At 38.8% G+C, this 20,302-nt stretch overlaps 1 long non-coding RNA gene across 3 annotated transcripts; it reads right to left on the bottom strand.

The window, feature by feature from the left end:
* Positions 1 to 14,175: 14,175 nt before the first annotated feature.
* LOC139971602 (uncharacterized) lies at positions 14,176 to 20,199 on the bottom strand. 3 transcript variants are annotated; one of them, XR_011794432.1, is made up of 4 exons: positions 18,915 to 20,199; positions 15,188 to 15,962; positions 14,483 to 14,610; positions 14,176 to 14,293 (listed from the first exon to the last, which is right to left on the bottom strand). It is a non-coding gene; the product is annotated as an uncharacterized lncRNA (long non-coding RNA). The 3 variants fall into 3 exon arrangements; XR_011794433.1 differs by lacking the exon at positions 14,176 to 14,293 and having other exon boundaries at positions 14,434 to 14,610; positions 15,188 to 15,477; positions 15,802 to 15,962; XR_011794431.1 differs by lacking the exon at positions 14,176 to 14,293 and having other exon boundaries at positions 14,434 to 14,610.
* Between the last annotated feature and the right edge of the window lie 103 nt (positions 20,200 to 20,302).

Below are 20,302 nucleotides of genomic sequence, written 5' to 3' on the forward strand. Positions count from 1 at the left end.
TATCCAGCCCACAAGTTAGAGTTCTTGGCCCTGAAGTGGGCTGTCACAGATAAGTTCTCAGACTATTTGTACGGTAACCATTTCACTGTTCTCACTGATAACAACCCATTGACTTATGTCTTAACCACAGCTAAGCTTGACGCTACAGGTCACCGTTGGCTGGCTGCCCTAGCCACTTTTGATTTTGACATCAAGTACAAGCCAGGGAAGCAAAACCAGGATGCGGACGGCCTCTCTAGACGGCCCCAGGAGCCCCCTCCCGATGACGATGAGTACACTGAGTTTCAGCGACAGGCGAACTGTATGCGGGAGAAGTTCCTCAACCAGCCAATGGAGACATACGTCGAAGCAGAGGTTAACCAGCTCCACTGCAGTCCTAAGGCAGTGACAGTCCCCCACGAAGTAGTGGACGCGGTATGTCTGGGACTTCACGTGGCAAATGTGATAGAGCCTTCCGGTGTGAGCCCTGGTGACCCACAGCTGGCTCTGATAGAATCAGTGTGTGACTCTCCGGAGGTGTTTCCAGAACAGTTTGCTGAAACCTTAGTCCTTGGTCAAGATTCACTGCCAGGCATCGAGCCAAAAGATTGGGCCCAGCACCAGGACGAGGATGAAACCATTAGGAGGGTCAAAGCTTTTGTGATCAGGGGTACTAGGCCAGACAAAACGGAGTTTGCTGACTTATCTCTGGAAGCTAAGCTACTCCTGAGGCAATGGGGTAAGTTTGTACTTCGAGAAAATATCCTCTATCGTAAGGTAGTGGACCCCCTGAGTGAAGAAGGTAAGCTGCAACTTGTTCTACCGTTTAGGTATCGCACAGAGGCCATGAAGGGTCTCCATGATGATGTAGGGCACCCAAGTTCTGACCGAACTCTGGATCTGGTGAGATCGAGATTCTTCTGGCCTAAGATGGGTGCTGATGTGTTAGAGAAATGTAGAAGTTGCGAGCGTTGTATCCGGAGGAAGGCCAGGGCCCATAACTCAGCTTCTTTGGTGTCGATCACTACCACTCGCCCCCTGGAACTGTTATGCATGGACTTCTTGAAGATCGAGCCAGACTCTAGGGACACTAGAAATGTCTTAGTGATCACCGACCATTTCACCCGCTACGCTTTTGCAATACCAACCCGGGATCAGAAGGCCACCACGGTTGCCAAGGCCCTTTGGGAACATGTCTTTGTGCACTACGGCTTCCCAGAACGCCTTCATTCTGACCAGGGGCGTGATTTCGAGTCACGTGTCATCAAGGAGCTGTGTGATCTGCTGGACATTAAAAAGTCACGTACCACCCCGTACCATCCCCAGGGTAACGGACAGTGCGAAAGGTTTAACCAGACCCTCCTCAACTTGCTCGGGACCCTGGAGGATGAGAAGAAAGAACACTGGCGTATCCATGTGGCCCCGCTTGTACACGCATACAATTGCACCAGAAACGACGCAACAGGTATGTCACCATACTCTCTTATGTTTGGACGGGAGCCTAGGTTGCCAATTGACTTGCGGTTAGGAGTGGGCCCAGGCCCCGATGAGCCTGTTTCTCACCAGAGGTATGCTGCTCGTCTCAAACACAGACTACAGCGGGCACACCAACTGGCCGGAAGTAAAGCTGACAGAAAGGCAGCAGCCAACGAGCAACGCTACAATGCTGGAGTTCGTGAGTCGGCCCTCCAGGCAGGTGACCGTGTTCTCGTGAGGAATGTGAAGCTCCGAGGAGGTCACAAGTTGGCAAATCGATGGGAAGACACAGTCTATGTAGTGGTCAGAAGATGTGGGGAGGACATGCCAGTTTTTGAGGTAAGACCTGAGGGTTGTGATGGCCAAGCCCGCACCCTACATAGAAATATGCTCTTACCATGCCGGTTTGCCCGAGCCCCACAAGAAGCAGTCGACACTCCTACAAGGCCCCCGAGACGGAGGAGACAACCTCCTCGGATCCAGCAGAGGGACCCTTCCCCACCACTTTCAGACTCGGGATCAGAGTGCAGTGATGGGCCATACTACTCCCTGGATATGGACTTCACACCAGTTCCAGTTGATGTTCCCCCGATGGCCATACCCACTCAGCCGATCCATGACCAGCCTGAAGACAGGGTGCGACCGCAGAGCCCAACCACCACCCCAGCCGAACGACAGAGTGAGCAGTCTGAGGACACAGCTGATGAGGACATTGAGGTAGATGACCCGGTGACTGCAGTGGAACCTGATGCCCCTGCTCAGATAGTAACAGTCGAGCCCCCTACGTCTCCCCCAGCCTTAGTTGATACCCAGGGTCAGCACCCACGGACATCAGGCCGCAGGCGAAGGCAGACTGTACCACTCAGTTATGACCACATGGGTCAACCAGCAGCATGGTCAGTTAACAACCAGGTCAAGGCAAGTACCACCACTTCAACCTCTATGGCTAAGCTAGTCCAGCAGCAGATGTCGCTGATGGAGCAATCCGCCATGATGTTGCAGACCCTAATGGCTGGGAACAGGTAGGTATTTAGCTGTGGTGTTCGTTGGTCGAGGACGACCATATTTTGTGAGGGGAGTGTGTAGCACCCCTAATATTTCCCAATAGTAGTGTCTATAGTTTTGTCCCCCTGTATAATATACCCTTCCCCTTCACTTTTATTTTTCCAATTTCCTTTTATCTATTTGTGGTATTTTCTGGTAACACTCATTCCTGCAAGAAGGACCATTAAGTCTCTGTGTGGTCTGGTTCCACATTAAGGTTACTCCGAGGTTACGCTAAGGCTAGTGACCACTTATCTGTCATTCCCTACATTAAAGACTAGGCCTTGCCTTATTTCTCCCTTAAGTGTAGTAAGTATGTTCACACTCTCTGGAATCTCTGGTGGAGTAAGTTAAAGATGTGGGAAGACAGTTTGTCTACTTCCTGGAGTATTGGTAGCCAGTCTAAGTAAAATCTTGTCTGGTAGGGTGGGATAACAACCTTCCCTTTGTTCAAAAAATGGCTTAAAACAGCTAAGTTTGCAAGCAACTCTACCATTCACCAAGACACTCCAAGCTGCCATGCACCTGGCTGTGCCAAACTGTTCCAGTTTCATTAGAAATTAATTTCATTAATTTCTACACAGGTAAGAGTTCATCTTTTGACTTTGCCCCAGACCCCTCAGTAGCTTGTTCATTTTCATTGTGCATACATAGTGTATTTTACTTGCAAATGTATTCATGTTAGTTCTGTGCTGGCAATGTGCACACAGAATATTTAGCAGCCCTCATTAAGTGTAATTGTGTTGCATTTACCATTTACTACATTTATCCTGTGATGGCTACATGCACACAGACTGTAATTATTATGTTGCTCCTGTGATGGCCACTTGCACACAGACTTAAGTTATTAATTAAACGTTTTGTACCTGTAATGGCTATAGAGAGTCTACAGGTGAGATCATTATTATTGCTATCCGTTGCTTTATAGTATGTTTATAAGGTTGATTATGGCACTTATAATGCCCTCAACCTTTGCCATCTTGTGTATTGTTATGATCTAACCTACATTTAGTTAATGTAAGAGTATTGAAAGTACTTAGGTTATTTGGTCTAGCGAGAACCCACATTTGGATATTTATTTAGTTATTATGTACTCTTGCGATACGTCTAGCATTACCCGTTACTGTAATGTACTCATATTCGTATCTAGTTGTACTTAGTTTCCGCTATTCGAGCTATGTTTGGATCCCATGATGCAATGTTACACTTTTACTAGTTGCCATGGTGATAGGAATAGTTGAACTTCTGTTAACCATTATATTGAATCAATCGTTGTATCAATATGTTAGTAGGCATATTGACTATTTTGTGAACCGAGACACTATTGTAGTTTTGTTGTTGTTTATCAGAGATTAGAGTATTAGCATGTATTTAGCCCTGTGAGTCACCCTTCACTGGTACAGACTCCATCTGACCAGATATTTACAGCAGATAAGCTAGGTGACATAGTCTCCATTTTATAGCCTGCTCTTAGTCCCAGGGGACGCTTAGGTACCTGCAGCCTAACAAAAGGTGTCAGTTGCCATGGCAACTTGTGGTCTAAGTTAGTAGAGGTGCATGGGTTGAAGTACATAGTTAGTATACTACTGTTGTTGCTATTATTACTAGCTGAGGGATTTCCCCAGTAGTACATTTTTATACTTGTAGACTTCACGTAAGTCATAGAGGTTGTATTGATTTTAGAGTTAGTCACTCGCCTCTATTTGGATATGTTCGTAGTGGAATTAGAGCAACCAGCTTCTAGTTATATATATTGTTAACCTACGACATTCCTAGATTATACTGCTATGCCAGATAGGGATAGGCAGTTTCACTTATTTATGGAGCACTGTGTTATTGCTGTATGAGTAACATAGGCAAGTTGTTGTATGTTTAGCATCCAGTTGCGTATTAGTGTCTACGTCTCGGAAGGTTCACTTTATTTTTATACTTTATAGTTTACTTGTTGTCATGCCGACCAGGCATGATGAGTGCATCATATATTTCACTCTTTATTAGGTAATCAGGTTGACATTGCTTACACTATTTCATTATTGTTGTGTCACCCTTATTGATTATCTTTGTTGTATATTATCGCATATTCTCATACTTATTTTAATTGCTCAGTAATTGTTCGTTTACTGTGGGAGATTGTTAATCCCCTTGCCCCTTGTTTGTTTATTTCTATTGTGTTGGCAATGCATGGTGACCATTCACCAAGACACTCCAAGCTGCCATGCACCTGGCTGTGCCAAACTGTTCCAGTTTCATTAGAAATTAATTTCATTAATTTCTACACAGCTTTTATACATGTAGAACTTTGATGTAGTTTCACCTATTCGAGAGACCGTAATTATAGATGTCCTTGTAGACGACTATTTTAGACGCCGGAACCCCACTCCTGGTCCGGGTAACCAAGGACGCATGATGCACCCCCACTAATAGACGTTATTCGTGGACTGAGGGACCAACCATTGCACTATATTATACTAGACGAGATTGAGGGGCCAACCATTATGCAGTAATACATATTAGACGAGATGAGCGACTCCCGAGTTATTAGTTTAGTAGGCCATTAGAGTGTTAGGCCATGATGAATATCATGTTTTAATTGTGTTTTAACTTACTTGTATTTTATATATTTTCATTTTGCATATCGTAATTTCTCTTTTATCGTACGGTGAATAGATCATATTTACCTTGCGGATTACGATAGAATATTGTGTTTGTCCTCATTTTAATATACCGTGTCATAATATCTTCTCAAAGGCAGGCGACTCATCACAGATTTGAATCCCGCTTCCCTTGATCTAATGTATCTCGTGGTTGCGTAACCAGCACATATTTAGTCTAAAAGCTAAGTGCTACATCATATTGACGAGTTGTTGCATCTTATCAAAACGTCAATATGTATATCCATTCTACGCTTCCGTAAATTGCTTATTGGGGAAAGATTTAACAGGGGGTTGTTATGGAAACTCCCTGGTTTGATCAAACGAATGAAGCAGTCCTCAGAGATTCATTAACTTTAGCTGCAGTCAAAACAGGTGCTGCTACTGGGTCGAATGGCTTTGGTTCTTCTTCAGTTAGGGCAGTAACTATTTGAAAATTCTTCGCACAGAAGACCTAGACCTACATTAACTTACAACAGCTTCGACTTGGGTCATTTCAATGCTACGAACAATTCTAAAAAGCTTAAATGCTTCCAGACGCTTTTACGTACCGTTCAAATTGGTGCAAATGATATAAGACAAATGTTTTAGGTGTGGTTCTAGCCGCCATATTTCGCACCATAGGTGATTAATCTATCTATTATATGACCAAGTTAACCAATGCTAACTCATTTCAGCAGTAGTAGTCATGAACCTGGTACAAGAACACTTTATCTTTACATCAGAAGTGCCAGTGTGACAGGGAATAGTGTCCGGGCGTCTCACGGACACTATTCCACGGGAATTGTGTCCGTAGGACAACTTTCTCGGGGGGAATTGTGTCCGGCGGACAGTATTATCTGTCCGGACGGACACTATTAACTAGGAAAAAACGTCCGTGCGTGGTGATTTTCTGTCCGCGCGGACAGGATGAGAGAATAGCACGGACAAATGTGTCCTACAAGCTCTTCTGCATGGAAACGTAGTGCAAAAACATCAGGACAGCAAGGCTTCTTTGGAGTATGCCTTTTCATCTTAATTGCATTTCTTAATGGCAGGATTTATAGAGGAACTTTAAACCAATTTCACTACATGATGAACGGCTGAAATATATGGTCATTAATGATTTCTTGCATGATACTATTTGGACAGACACAAATGAATGGAAATATCAATTTAATTTAAAATTTATTGCAACTTTAATTCTCCTTCATGTTCTCTGCTGCATAAGATAAATACATTTCTATAAAATAACAAAAGTGCTGCAAGACTCGTGCAACATCCTTACGTCTATTGTGACATAGAACAACTGTATCTGTTTCTTTATTTTTAGTACAAGCTGTTTCAAATACTTTGTTTTATAAAAATCATCCAATTTCCCTTCTACTTTTAATACTTATGCTTGACAACCATTGACAATAACAGATAGCCTCACATCTAGTAACTTTTGAAATCTTGGGGATCTCAAGACAAAATGACATTCACATGGAAAAAAAGGTTACATAAATCAAAGTAAATCATGCTTTGGCGTCCACAGTTGTAGCCTAGCAGTATTTGATGGTCAGGCAATCAATTAAAGGTAGACTACTGTTAATCCAATTATCGACAGGCTGTGAATGTGAACTATGGTGAAAATACCTGGGAATTCCTTTTCATGTGATATATTTTAAGATTAGGCAATGCCTAGCTGGTTGGAAATGGTACTTGGGAAGCAATATAAAATCATATGGTATAGGAGCAGAGGGTTTGTGTAGGGTGTTTTCGTGTGTTCATGACATGTCAACGATCGAATCATGATATATTGCCTGCACAGTCAGGCAGTGCATTATTCATTAGAAGGTATTTCCAAACGAATATCTCACCATGCACAACTGGTATTGATAAACACCAGAAACGTTTGTTGCTACTATGTATTGTTAATGGGCATAAAGGCCTCTAAGCTATATCATTTATTTTCTACAAAAATCAGCTGAAAGTTATATTGCATTGGCTTCAAATATGCCAGATACTAAAATATGGTCACCTATGCTCAAAATTATTAAACTGTTTTTGTACCACCTGTAGGAAATTTACCTCACTGGGACATTCTGTCCTTTGGCATGTTCTTTTAAAATGTCTGAGAAAAATTTGGGTTTATAAAGACCTCAAGGAAAGTACTTCTTGATGTCACAATACAACTTTGTGGCCTATACAGACTACCTTCAAATGACATGCTGCTGGTCACACTAAGTATCAGGCTTAACATAAATACTGGGAAAGGAAGCTGTGTGAGAACCAGTTCTACTACACTCAGATTGTTTAGTGTTAGTCAAAGTATCTCAATGACTATTGTTCAAATGTTGGAAAGAAAAAAAATGAATTAGGGCTAATTGGGAAATGCAAGCTGAAGCCAGTGAAATCATATTTGTACACAATTCAGACAACTTGGTATCAGTTAACATTTCTCTTGCTTTTGTCTACATATTTGGCCCACCTTTTCCTTTGACATTAAATAAATATTCTTTGCACTAAAAGTTTGGTCTTGACACAGTCAACAGTAAAATCACCTGAATCCTTTACTGGGGAGCATCCAAGGCCAGTCAACACTGAAAATAAAAATACACATATATACACATACATACATATACATATATACACACCCATACAAACATACATACACACATACATATACATATATATATATATATATATATATATACATATATATATATATACAAAACGTACAAGTGCAGCTGTCTACAATAAATTATCCAGATTACCATTTTGTAAATAAATAGCAGCACAATAAATAAAACTATTTCTATACACATTAATTCTGAATTTTGATGTTATTGCTTTGTTTCTCAGATTATACCTAGTAGTTTCTCGAAGTAGAGAGTTAAGTTCGGTATGCAAAGAATGTCTGTCATTTCTCTGTATGCAATTTACACTTCTAATGAACTCATTTTTAGCAGCATTGTTTACAGTACTCATAAGAAAGTTAAAATCTATATTAAAAATTCTAGAACAAAACTTTAAAAAAAAAATTCTCTTATTATCTTTAATTAGTAAAAAGTGATACCAAGCAGAAACAGCATAATTAGGTGTGGTAAGATATTGGCAGTAAAAACTCTTTTCATGTTGATGTAAATCAACATGAAAATATGGAACTATATACGATAGAGTTGAGACTATGAAGTAAACCCGTTTAAGTATTCTGCTTATATGACCAGTGAAACTTAGTTTGTCATCAATACAAACACCTAGATATACTGTATGATGAGTGCGTTCTACTTCTGCATCTTTAATTGAGATTTTAGTTAACTTACATGATACAAGACCTTTTCTACGAAAACGCTTATTCAGTTGCAACAACTACATAATGCATCACAGATAAAGAAACTATATCCCAGTTGTTACTTGCCTTGATATACTTGAATGGCATATGAGGACAGCTGTCAAGTAGCATGTATGCATAAACCAGACTGTGGTTTCTATGATCCAACATGAATATCATTTCATATGAATGGGACACACTTGATCTTAGTAATACAGCAAGAAGTGACAAACAGTATATTCACAATGACAGATGCTGACACAAATGACCACTGATAGCCTGCTTCTACTCACTCAATGTGATACATACTACAGTAAATATGAGATTTCTTCCAGCTTCCTCATCTTGAGATATCAAGTTTTAAAGGTTTACAAAATTTGACCACTGTTAATCTCCACAATAACAAAGGCCTCTTTTAGCCATGTGGTATACTTACAGACTAAATATGATATCTGTTCAGCTTCCTTTCTTGAACTTATATTTTTACAAGGTTTTCACAACTTGAACCCTGTTTACCCTTTGTCATCCACCCCAAAAATATAGGTTATAATCAATATGATTCACATACATACCAAATCTTACATTTTCCAAGCTTCCCTTCTTGAGATAGCGTGTTCGAAGCCAGGTGTCATACCACACACAAAAATTAACGCATAGGTTTATTAAATCAGCAAACAAATTAAGCATTGATATTGAGATGACGTAATATGACAAATCAATTTTTTCTAACCCATACTGTCATGACTCTATGTTTATGCTTAGAACTAACAATGAATGTATGCTATATCAAGTGAGCTGGCTTCCCTCATCTTGGAAAGATAATTGTTCTGCTTGTTTTAGCCAGTTTTCTGTTAATTAGTACCTACTCGTGTGACCAAAGCAAAGCATAGCAGAACAGAATTTAAAAAATTAGATGGTGAATGTAAAAATTCCATTTACCTGAAGAAAGACGAACTAACTGCCATTTACTGTCCTGGATGTGACACATGAGTTTATAGATTACAACTACCAATAGAACAACTTAATTTCTACGTGTGGTAAAATATATGCTTGTTATGTGAGACTTTTGTTAGAATTTTGTCACCTTAGAGTCCTTTGAACTTCACAATCAACAAAAACAATCCCAGGATTTACTTATACCATCATTCTGACTGGAGTTCTCTGGGAACATTGCTCTTGATTCAACCTTACAATGACATTACTTATGCATTATAAGATAATAGAAATACTAATTCTATTCAGTATACTAATTGTGTGCACATTTTCTCCTTGCCAGGGGGAGCTAGAAAAACAGACCCTTTGATATATATGGAGGGGGAGGAAGTGTGTGTGTGAGAAGGGGGGGGGGGGTTATGAATTGAATTGAAACCAATCTAGTGTGGTTTGAACAGAGGGAATGTGTGAATTAAATATTGCTTAATATAAGGACACTTATTGCCGGTTCCAAAAAGTGCTATCTGACGGCATTTTATGCTTTGCTTTTCTTGTTGCTTGCTATTTTTAATCTATCTTGCACATATAAACATACTTAAACTTTAAGCGGGATTTTTTTTCTGGAATTGTCTATCAGTGGGGGTGGGGGGGGACAAACAATAACGATATGCATGAAAGAAACCTTTTTATCATAAATTATCAAGTTCTTGTCTTAACCACTGGTTGTTATACTCAAACACCTGATCATCTCCAACCTCATCATATTCAGCTTGGATAGCCTCCCTTCATATCCTGGTGAAATGCTCTGACCCTTGGCACCAACCTATACCTATACATAAAAGTTTAAAATTATTGACTGAATAGAGAAGTTAATAAGTAACCACATTCAAGCTAAAAAAAATGCATGTTTACACCACATATCATATTGAAAAGATAATTGTGCATCAGGATCATTACTTTGGTAAGCTTTTGCCCAGTTGACTACAGGCTGCTTCAGCTTCTGTTTCGGTGCAACCTGTGACAAGGTGGTAGAGATGGTCCACAGCATGAGAGACAAGAACGTCATTGAGGTAATTCAGCCTGCAAAAAAGGACGCATGAATAGTAAGCATTGCTTCAAAGTTACAGAAATTAAATAGAAAGTAAATATTACTGTGAAAACATGATTTCAGCAATCATTACGAATGGGTACTTCAAATTAATGTATGTTGCAGCATTCGGTAATAACAAGGTGAAGCATTCGTACTAGCAATATTGTTTATTGCCACAAATGCAGATCTGATCCTCCATGAGCATGCGAGCATTCAGACTGTAGCAAATTGATCCCCCAATTGTGGGTCTGATCCACCGTGAGCATGTATGGAGTATATTCAGACTAGCATGTTGTTCGCCCTTGTGGGTCTGATCCTCCTTAATCATGCAATAATTTATACTATAGGACGTTGATCACCCAAATTGTAGGGTCTGATCATCCTTGAGCATGCGAGAATGCAAACTTTGGCAAGTTGATCGCCCTTGTAGGTCTCGTCCTACTTGAGCATGTGAGATTCAGACTAGCAAGTTGATCACCTCATTTGTGGGGTCTGCTTGATCCTCCTTAAGCATGCGATTATTCAGAGTATAGCAACTTGAATCCCCAAGTGTGGGATCTGATCCTCCTTGAGCCTGCGAGCATTCAGATATACAGTATGGCAAATTGATAGCCTATTGAAGTCTGTACGCATTCCTGTGTATTGTATCAAGGCCAAGCTTAGAGTGAGATCTGATAAGTGTGACCTATGTGCAGAACTAAGGTCACGTCTCGACGTAAGTCAGTGTTAGATTCAAATTTTCTGGCAGGACGGGCCAACAGTTCAAGCACTCAATCACAGAAAGTAAAATTCATGACAAGGCAAGGCTTAGGGCGATAAACTTACAAACAATGATATGACCAGAAGGACTGGATCCCATTTTTCAATAAAAAGTTCCTTTAAATGCAGTGCTTAACCATTGAAAGTATACATATCATTACTATATAGCACAACAAAAGTTTGCAACAAGTAGCGAAACATCTAAAAGCGTTTGGCCGAGCGATGATGATAGGTAACAGGTAGAGCACCTTTATCATTAATATTAGTCAATATTTGTTTCTGCTTGAATTTTGAGAGTTGCTTAAGCACTACAAAATTTTGCTTGTAACTGCCAATGTATACCACTGAGGTTGGTATCAGTAAGTGCATGATTATGGAGTGCATATAATCCCACTTTAATGAAATATTTAACACTTACTGTACTTCAAACTTTTTGAGTTTCTTCAATTGGTCATACAACTGCTTCGTAGAACTAGAAGAAAAACTGTTGCACACAGATCTCTGTTGAATCAAAGCAAAGAACACAACAATAGCACACTGGAAACTTACTTAACCATGAATTGTAAAAATAGGCCTTACAATTTTTTTTTTGAAAAACTCGCCACTTGGCCAGTGTAAGGGATTCCCTCTCTCCTTCAGCTATCATAGCACAGAAAATTCCTTGGGAATATTATTATAATATTACTAGCAATATTGTGAGCAATGCCATGTACTTCTTTCAAATAGCATTAATTCAATGATGTAACATGAGCAGTTTTTTTTCATGAATCTGACATAATTTATAGTTAGGGTGTACAACTTACTCGATCTTAGTAAAGCAGTGTGATGTGACAAACAATAAATTTGCAATATCACAGGCTATTCTGAAATGATGATGACCTCAACAACAGGTTTCATTTACTAAATGTGATACATCAACATACTAAATATGAAATCTGTCCTTTTGAAATATTGTGTAAAACATGGTTTTCACAATTTGAACCCTCAAACGATCCATTGACCTCGGCCATAGGCATACGAGGCGGGGCAGTCTTAAAAAACAAATTTCCAGAGGACAAGAAATTCGGGCAAAAGTCCTGAAAAATTCGGGCAGCCTAAGAGGAGAAACTATATATATATATATATATATATATATATATATATATATATATATATATATATATATATATATATATATATATATATATATATATATATATATATATATATATATATATATATATATATATATATATATATATATATATATAAATATAAATATGCAGTAGCTTGCCCAAATCTTTTTCAAATTTTTGCCCGACAATTCATTGATTTTCTTTATTTAGCATTATGATGCCCGAATATTTCCGTGTAACACCACCGTAAGCGCAGCTCACCTGGGCTTCCACGCTTTTTGCACGATCAATTTTTTTTCTAACTAGTCAACTGTATACCTGGACATCTCCGACATGAGTGTAGATAAGAAACATTTTCTTTTTGATGGAATGGAAGGTGGGGGGGGGGGGGGAGTGCCTACAAGCCTAATAGTACAGGTTTATCATATTCTTTGTTACATTTTATACTGTTTTGTGAGACAAATTGCAGTCACACCTGACACAGCGACATTATCCCGCCTACGTGTCGTTGAACAATGTATGTTTTTCTGGAGGTAGCTGAGTAGCTGTGTTAAAATAATAAATACGGTAACTAAATATGAGCTTAAAAAATATACTGTCCTATTTTTCCTCTTCAAAGTGATGTAACCATTTTTTCTTCTTCTAATTTGCCAAATTTTTGGGGAAGTGTCAATTTCTAAAATGTGAGATTGTAAAATAAAGAATGTTTATATGCAACTTGCAAGGCCTCAGATGTGCCGTTTCCGGCAATCTGAGAGGCTTTTTTTGCCAAAAATTTTCTTGTACGCTACGCGCCAACCGATGGTGGCGCTCCGCTTAGATAGTGTCACGGGAACTTTCGGGCACAAAACTTTCTGCCCCCAAACTAAAATGGTCCCGCACACCTATGACCTTGGCCCACAACATTAGGCTTCTGTACTCAATGTGGTACAATTACATATCATATATGCGATCGTTCCAAGCTTCTGAGATATTATGTTTAGGAAGGTGCGTTAGTGTAGGGACAGGTTAGAGGGGAGTGAGGTAACTGTTTGGCATTTTTTGACTTCAAATGACCTTTATGACCTCCGACAAAATCAAACAGCTTCTTTTACTCAATGTTATACACTATCTTACCAAGTACGAGATCTGCCCAAGCTTCCAATATTGAGATACCATGTTTACAAGGTTTCACAATTTGACCCGAATGACCTTTGACCTCAAACAATACAATACGCTTCTTGTACTCAACACTGTACTCTTTTGCACAAACTATGGGATCAATCTAAGCTTCGATTCTTGAGATATTGTGTTTACAATGTGGGCGGTACAAAGACACACACACACACGCCAGCATGAATGAATAGGTTACGATTATTATCAAAGCCAGGAAAGCTGCTCTTCAGAAGTTGAACATTAAATTGCAGAGTTTCAAACTGACATCACATAAAATTATCTTCTCGAAACTAAAACAAATGAAATTTAATTTCTGAAAACAATTGTCAGGAAACTGAAGTTTTCTTCTAATTAACTTATTCCTGTCTTTATTATTGTTGGCAATAATGGTTAATTTGTTAGGCCATTAAGTCGAAACTGATTTATTGTGTGAAGACAGCTACAGTCGTTTACCCTCACATAAGCCAGCAAATACTCAGAACTGATTAAGTTGCTGATTATTTTTAAGGAAATTCTGGAGGAATCATGCCAATCCTCCTCCCCCACCCCCCCCCCCCCTCCAAAAAAAAATACTGCAAAGAAATCTTACTTGTGCAAAATTCTTTAAGTAAATTTGAATTGAATTTCTTCTTCTGAGGAAGGCCTGTGGTATACTGTTAATAAGTGTGTACAGTCCTTTCTCATTCACAGCCTTCACTTCATACGGCCCAATTAGCCAAGAGTTTTCAAGCTTCCCTCCTATTCGGGCATCCTTTCTAGCATTCTGTACGAGAACACTGGAACCAACTTCGAAGCTCTGAATAAAATAAAATCCAGCAGATATACGTAAACATCATAATACAATGCATATGTTGCCATTCATTTAACTACAACTTCAATGTGCAACATGGCATTATATAATTACCTTTCTTGGTGCAGGCCTATTATCCAAATTTTTTTTTTTTTTGCCGTTCTTGGGCTTTGCCAATATTTTCTTTCACAACACCTTTGATTATGTCCCGCGACTGTGACATGAGTTGAAAAACCCTCTCCCGCTGTGCATCGCTGCAGTCTGTAGTAGGAGCTTCTAGTTGGACAATGGAGTCTTCCATGTCGACTGGTCGCAATGGCTCTCTGGATATATGAAGATAAATTAACATTCAATTATTCACAACACTTTGTTGACTGAAGAATAAATAAATTTTTATATATTTTATTTTCATTATTAAGACCATTGAACCAGAAATTTGAGTCACATCACATACTCAAACCAGCACAAATATAAAACCCTTATATATTCTGTGCTGTTATAGGTCCAACTTGCATACCAGCCAATTATGATAAATATATAGTATATGAAAAACAAAACCAATGTCAGTGGCATTAATTGCATGTATCTTTTAAATTAATGGGCATGCATTTACAGTTTAATGAATGTTCATATTTTGTACTTGCTGCAGAGTGTACCATATACAGGGTTAATATTTATTTGTTTAGATATTGTAACTTAAATTGGGTTATTGATGGTCCTCTATTTAGCGGTTTTTCCCAGGACCTGGGATGTGTCAAAATAGATTTTATCGTACAGAGGACTGGTGTAGCTATGCAAGATTTGTCCAAGCTCTCTTATCCCTGATTGCTTTTTCTCTGTATATGGCCTTAGCAAATGTAAATCTCTATTCAGCAATGGTAGGTTTAAATTATTACAAACCTTCCAAACATCACAGCAAAAGGTGAAAGACCTATTGAACCATGTTTGCTGTATGGTACCCCATGAGAATTGAAGACAGCATTTCATCTCAGTCATGTCGGTTTTCATTGACAACCTTGATGAGTGACCTTTGCAGAGTTTGGTTGAATCTTTCATCAAGCCCATTGGTCTGTGGGTGGTAGCTAGAGGATTCTCTGTGGTCTACCCCTATCATGTCAAACAGGGACTTGTTCAGAGCATTAACAAATTCTCCTCTCTGGTCCGAGATGACAATTTTCATGCACCCAAATCTAAATAAATGGAAACATTTAAATAACTATTGTTAAAGTATTGATTACGAGTAATGTAATGAACTACTGGCATCTGCAGAATGGCTGCATGGTTTAATCAGGAAATCATTTCAGCACTGATTTAAAAAAAAAAGTAAGTTAAAAGCACTGACCATATCCCACTAACATTTTATTGACATTAACTTAACAATCAACTTCTATAAATTCCTGTAACCATTTGGCCGCTTTCTGGGTCACAGTTAAAACAGTGCAAATTGTAGGTCTACGTAACTGATTTCATATGTATGCTATGTAAAGTAGAAACAAAAGTAGATGGATATTTACCTGGCCATGGTTTCAAACAGAAAGTTTGCAACAGTTTTTGCTGTTTTGTTTCTTACAGCAACAGCCTCTGGCCATTTTGAAAAATAGTCACATAGGGTTTATATGATGTACTTATTTCCATTGATGGTCTCTGGAAGGGGTCCAATCATATCCACACCCATCTAAAAAAAGAAGTAAAATAGCATTCAGAACCATACACAATCTTATCATACAAACTGATGTTCAAGTGATTTTTATCTGAGTTTTGTAAAATGCTAAACATTCAATTGTTTTTTTTTTGTTTTTTTTATTGTAACTCACACTGGAAGACTCTGTTACCAAGTTTTTTCTTCATTACCAAACCTATTATATACTTACTGACTTGCCAAACCCAACTGTTATATCCAATGGGAAATCTCTGTAGTGAGATGCAAGTCACATGCAGTGATCCATCTAGCTGACAATCTAGCTGGTAATTGTCACTAGGGACTATCATAGGCCTGGTAACCATTTTCATCACCTTTGAATGTGGGGTGGGGGGGGGGAACAGATGTATAAGTAACTGGATGAGTGATTGATAGTTAGTCAGAAAATTGCCTTGGAATCTGTCAGTGAGATGACAGGGTTACACCTAACTGATGTAGGAAGCATACATTGGTACAACCTATACTTTGGTATCTATATATTGTAAGCATTTAGAAATGTTACAAATTAATCTTTGAAGGGAATTTGCAGAATTTTTTTATATTAATGACAGAAATTCACACTGTAGAGTTACAGTATATGGAAGGAAAGACTTCTTGGTTATTAACCAAGTAGCAAATTTTACTTAAACAGATGTTGAAATAAGCATATATGGGTTCATTGGGGATGAAGTTTGGACAAAAGGCTATGGCATTGTTTGTACTTTAGTTATGAACTGCATATGAATGTACGTACCTAGGACATTTTCTCGGATACTTCTTTATGACAACAATTCAACTACTGAACTCTGTTATGTTCCTGTGTCATTCTTGCTTCATATCACAATTCAGTTTTCTTTTCATTTTGAAATTCATATCAGATAATCCTATGTAAAGGTTTTCCTGTTGCTTTAATTATACGCAGCTAAAAAAAATACCAAAATGTGTTCTTAGTGGAATTTGTGTTTATGGCTGCAGTACATGAAAATTCCTGACAGTACTGCGAGTCATTAAGTCTACTGAATGTATCACCATCATGATCATCTTTAATATATGCTTAGTAAATTATAACTTTGAGAACAAATGAATGAGCTAGATCTTTCATTCTCTGGGCAATCTCCACACATACTCCTTATACTCTTGCACTGGCCAACAAAGGGATGCAAGCTTTAAGCATCGGTTGATAACTTGATATGCATATGGTGAATGACTTTGCAGTTACAATCATGCAAACAAATATTGCTTTTAGATGACAAAAAACAAAGTGATTTAGTGATAACTGTGCTGCTTGTGAACAGTATTTTCGACCCAGGCCTAGCATTATAAGCTGAACGCATAAGGTGGTCCATATGTATTCCATTAACATGTAAGGCCTATGAGCTAGGATCTAAAAAACATGTTACACAACTTCCATTGCAGATTCCATCAAAATCAGTGCCTCCTGCTGAAATGCCGAGGAAAAAATACTTAGGTGGTGAAATTGTCACCACTCGTGTCCTACAAGGACTCTTACCAGGGAGTTGTAACAACTCCCTGCTCTTACAGAAATTGAAATGAACCTGATATTTCTATTGATTAAGCCACCTTCTCGGATCCCTTTCTTTCAAATTAGGGTCTTATACCAAAATACTCCTATCATTTGGTCAAATAAGTTCATGATAACATGTGGGATAAAACAAAAGCAAATTGTTGTGCATTTTTATTTGCTCTTTTTTCAATTGTTTCTCTCAACACCTGCAGCTATCCTCCTGAATAGAAATTTATTCACCCACCCTCAAATTTGTCAAAGAGATTACACTAGGCCTATATTAGTTTTTAGGTCCATTCTGGTCACCATTCTAGCAATACTACAGTATATCACCAAGCAGTGTCTACATGTGATAATACATTGCAAATTTAATATAAATGATGTAAACTTGGTTTAACCATGGAGCTATAATCCCAGGTTTATAGCTCCATGGTTTAACCTGCACTAATTTAATTGCAACATTGTTTTGTGCATATATTAACAACCTTAATTACTGTGGAAGAATGTTTAATGAATATTCATACCATAACCATGTACATGTTTGCATAATTAAAATATCACCAGCAAAAAGGACCATTAAACCGTACATTATTAGCCAACACAGCTAACCTCCTGACAATTGAGTGATGGGCAGGTGGCCAACTGCATGATTACCTATAGCATATATTCGACCTGCTGCAGTGTCTGTGCACATCCCGGCACCAATATATTAAAAAAATATGGGAAAACCTCTAAAAAGAAAGAGATAATAAAGTAACACTCATTAATTTAATTGATCCTCCAAAATGGACAAGACAGGGACCCCCCCCCCACTCCCTTGCTACCTTGTGTTTTAACTAGTAAGGGGACTAATCCCAGGACATATCTTTCAGATAATCTGAAAAGTCCTATCCTGAAGATTTCTTTTTGTTTGTAACCTAGCAATTTCAAACACATAATCATTATTGAAAGTAAAAGCTTGTATACTCATGGTAGCATGGGTATACACTACACAGCTGATATGTAACTGACAGCCGATCTGGAAGTTTTGGCAGCTACCACAGTAACATAAATTATACCAAGTAGGCTTTATTTCAGAGATTGCCAATCGGAGTGGCTTAAATTTGAATAAAGCAAATTATTTGCAAAAAGGGTTAACTCTCGAAGTCTTACTCCTAGGCTACAGTAAGCCCAAGGCTATAGTAGCCCAATACTATTCGTGTCTTGCCGACTAATTATGCATCACGATATTCTCTAACACTAATAAAGTTTAGACTTTTCAGTACTACTCTTAGGTGATTACAAATAATAAAATATACCTATAATCTGCAAGGCCCAAATGGCCAATGCACTTAGTTCAAGTTATATGCATATCTATGGAATCATTTTCTTCAGTGGAAATAATTCCTAAAAGTTTTATACAAATAAACAAATAAAACACTTACCGCCAAACCCTTCTTGTAAGCTTTAATTTTGTGGGCTTTGGCCAAGGGCCTATCTTCGTTGCCATGTGGGCCGACGTAAACTAGATCGGCATCTCCCGTCAGTCTAAAACTCTTCGATCTTCCCCTTATCGATCTTTGTAGATTTAACGTAGACTTTTCAGGGTACACTCCTGACGAAAGATATTTTCCAATGATACTGTAGGCCTACTCGTCATCGGTATCCAGCTCAGGAGAAGTCATCTTGTAATATCAGATCGGGCTAAGTAAGTTAACGGTCTCAACCCTTAATGCAATTACTGTGCGTGCAAATATGCAACTACTAAGAAATTTTGGGCCTGCGATATGTAACGTTAACGACGTAGACGGCACATTCACTTCACTGAGTAAACAGCAGTATAAATTTTACAGTAGAATGCAAATACGCATGCGTGAAATAAAAACTTTGTCACACCTAGAACGTAGAGCGGGAGATTTCCACATTTCCCGCGTACTGAATAAATATATTGACTCTGACCAGGGAGTTTTTCCATAACAACTCAATGCTCTGACCCCGGATTTGACCTCCATGCTCCGGATGGCGGGGAACTTTCCGCCGCCGCGTACCGGTTGAAATACATTTACCTTCAACCTACATGGTTGATCTTTCTCCAACGTTTAGAAATTCCGACCTTCCAAACAACTACCCTAATGGTAGTAACGATTGATAAGCAGCAGAGTCAGACAGACATGACTAATTAGTTCAGAAGATAAATTTAACATTATGCAGCCTTATATGACACTGACAGTCGACGATCGAAATATAGCGGACAGCGTCCCTTTGGAGTGTAGTCTCCATGATAATAATAACATTTTGCCGCCTCTTCCCACAACAGTCGACACTCGAAGTATTAGTTCTGCTTTAACCGAGTTTTGAGGGTGCATGCTGACCGATATATGACATTGTCATCCTGGTCTTCGCTAGTAAATTACCTCCTTTTAAGTAATAAGGGAACGTAGATAGGGCCAGAAATGTTTGTCACTCAACAGAACCACGTTAAAGCTCTTTAAAGAGAACCCGGACACTTTCCACGGTGGCGTAGAAAGCAAGGGAAAGTGTCCCTGAGACACTATTCACGCAAATGAGACACTATATCCTAGTAATATGTGTCCTACGGACGCCCGGACACTCATTACTGCCACACCAGGAGCGATAATTGATCTTACCAGCCTCAGTGAAGTTTTGTATCCAATCTGCGAGCAGTCAGAATGAAGCAAGGTGGTGTTCCCCTCCCCCACCCCAAATGTACTAAGTTACAGGTTCGATGTACTCAGTGAATGGAATAAGACAACCACAGAATTTCTGTGCCGACAACCTTGTACAGTACTTACATGCGTGCATATTATGATAA

Source organism: Apostichopus japonicus, chromosome 8 (assembly GCF_037975245.1).
Source record: "Apostichopus japonicus isolate 1M-3 chromosome 8, ASM3797524v1, whole genome shotgun sequence".
Lineage (NCBI taxonomy): Eukaryota > Metazoa > Echinodermata > Holothuroidea > Aspidochirotida > Stichopodidae > Apostichopus > Apostichopus japonicus.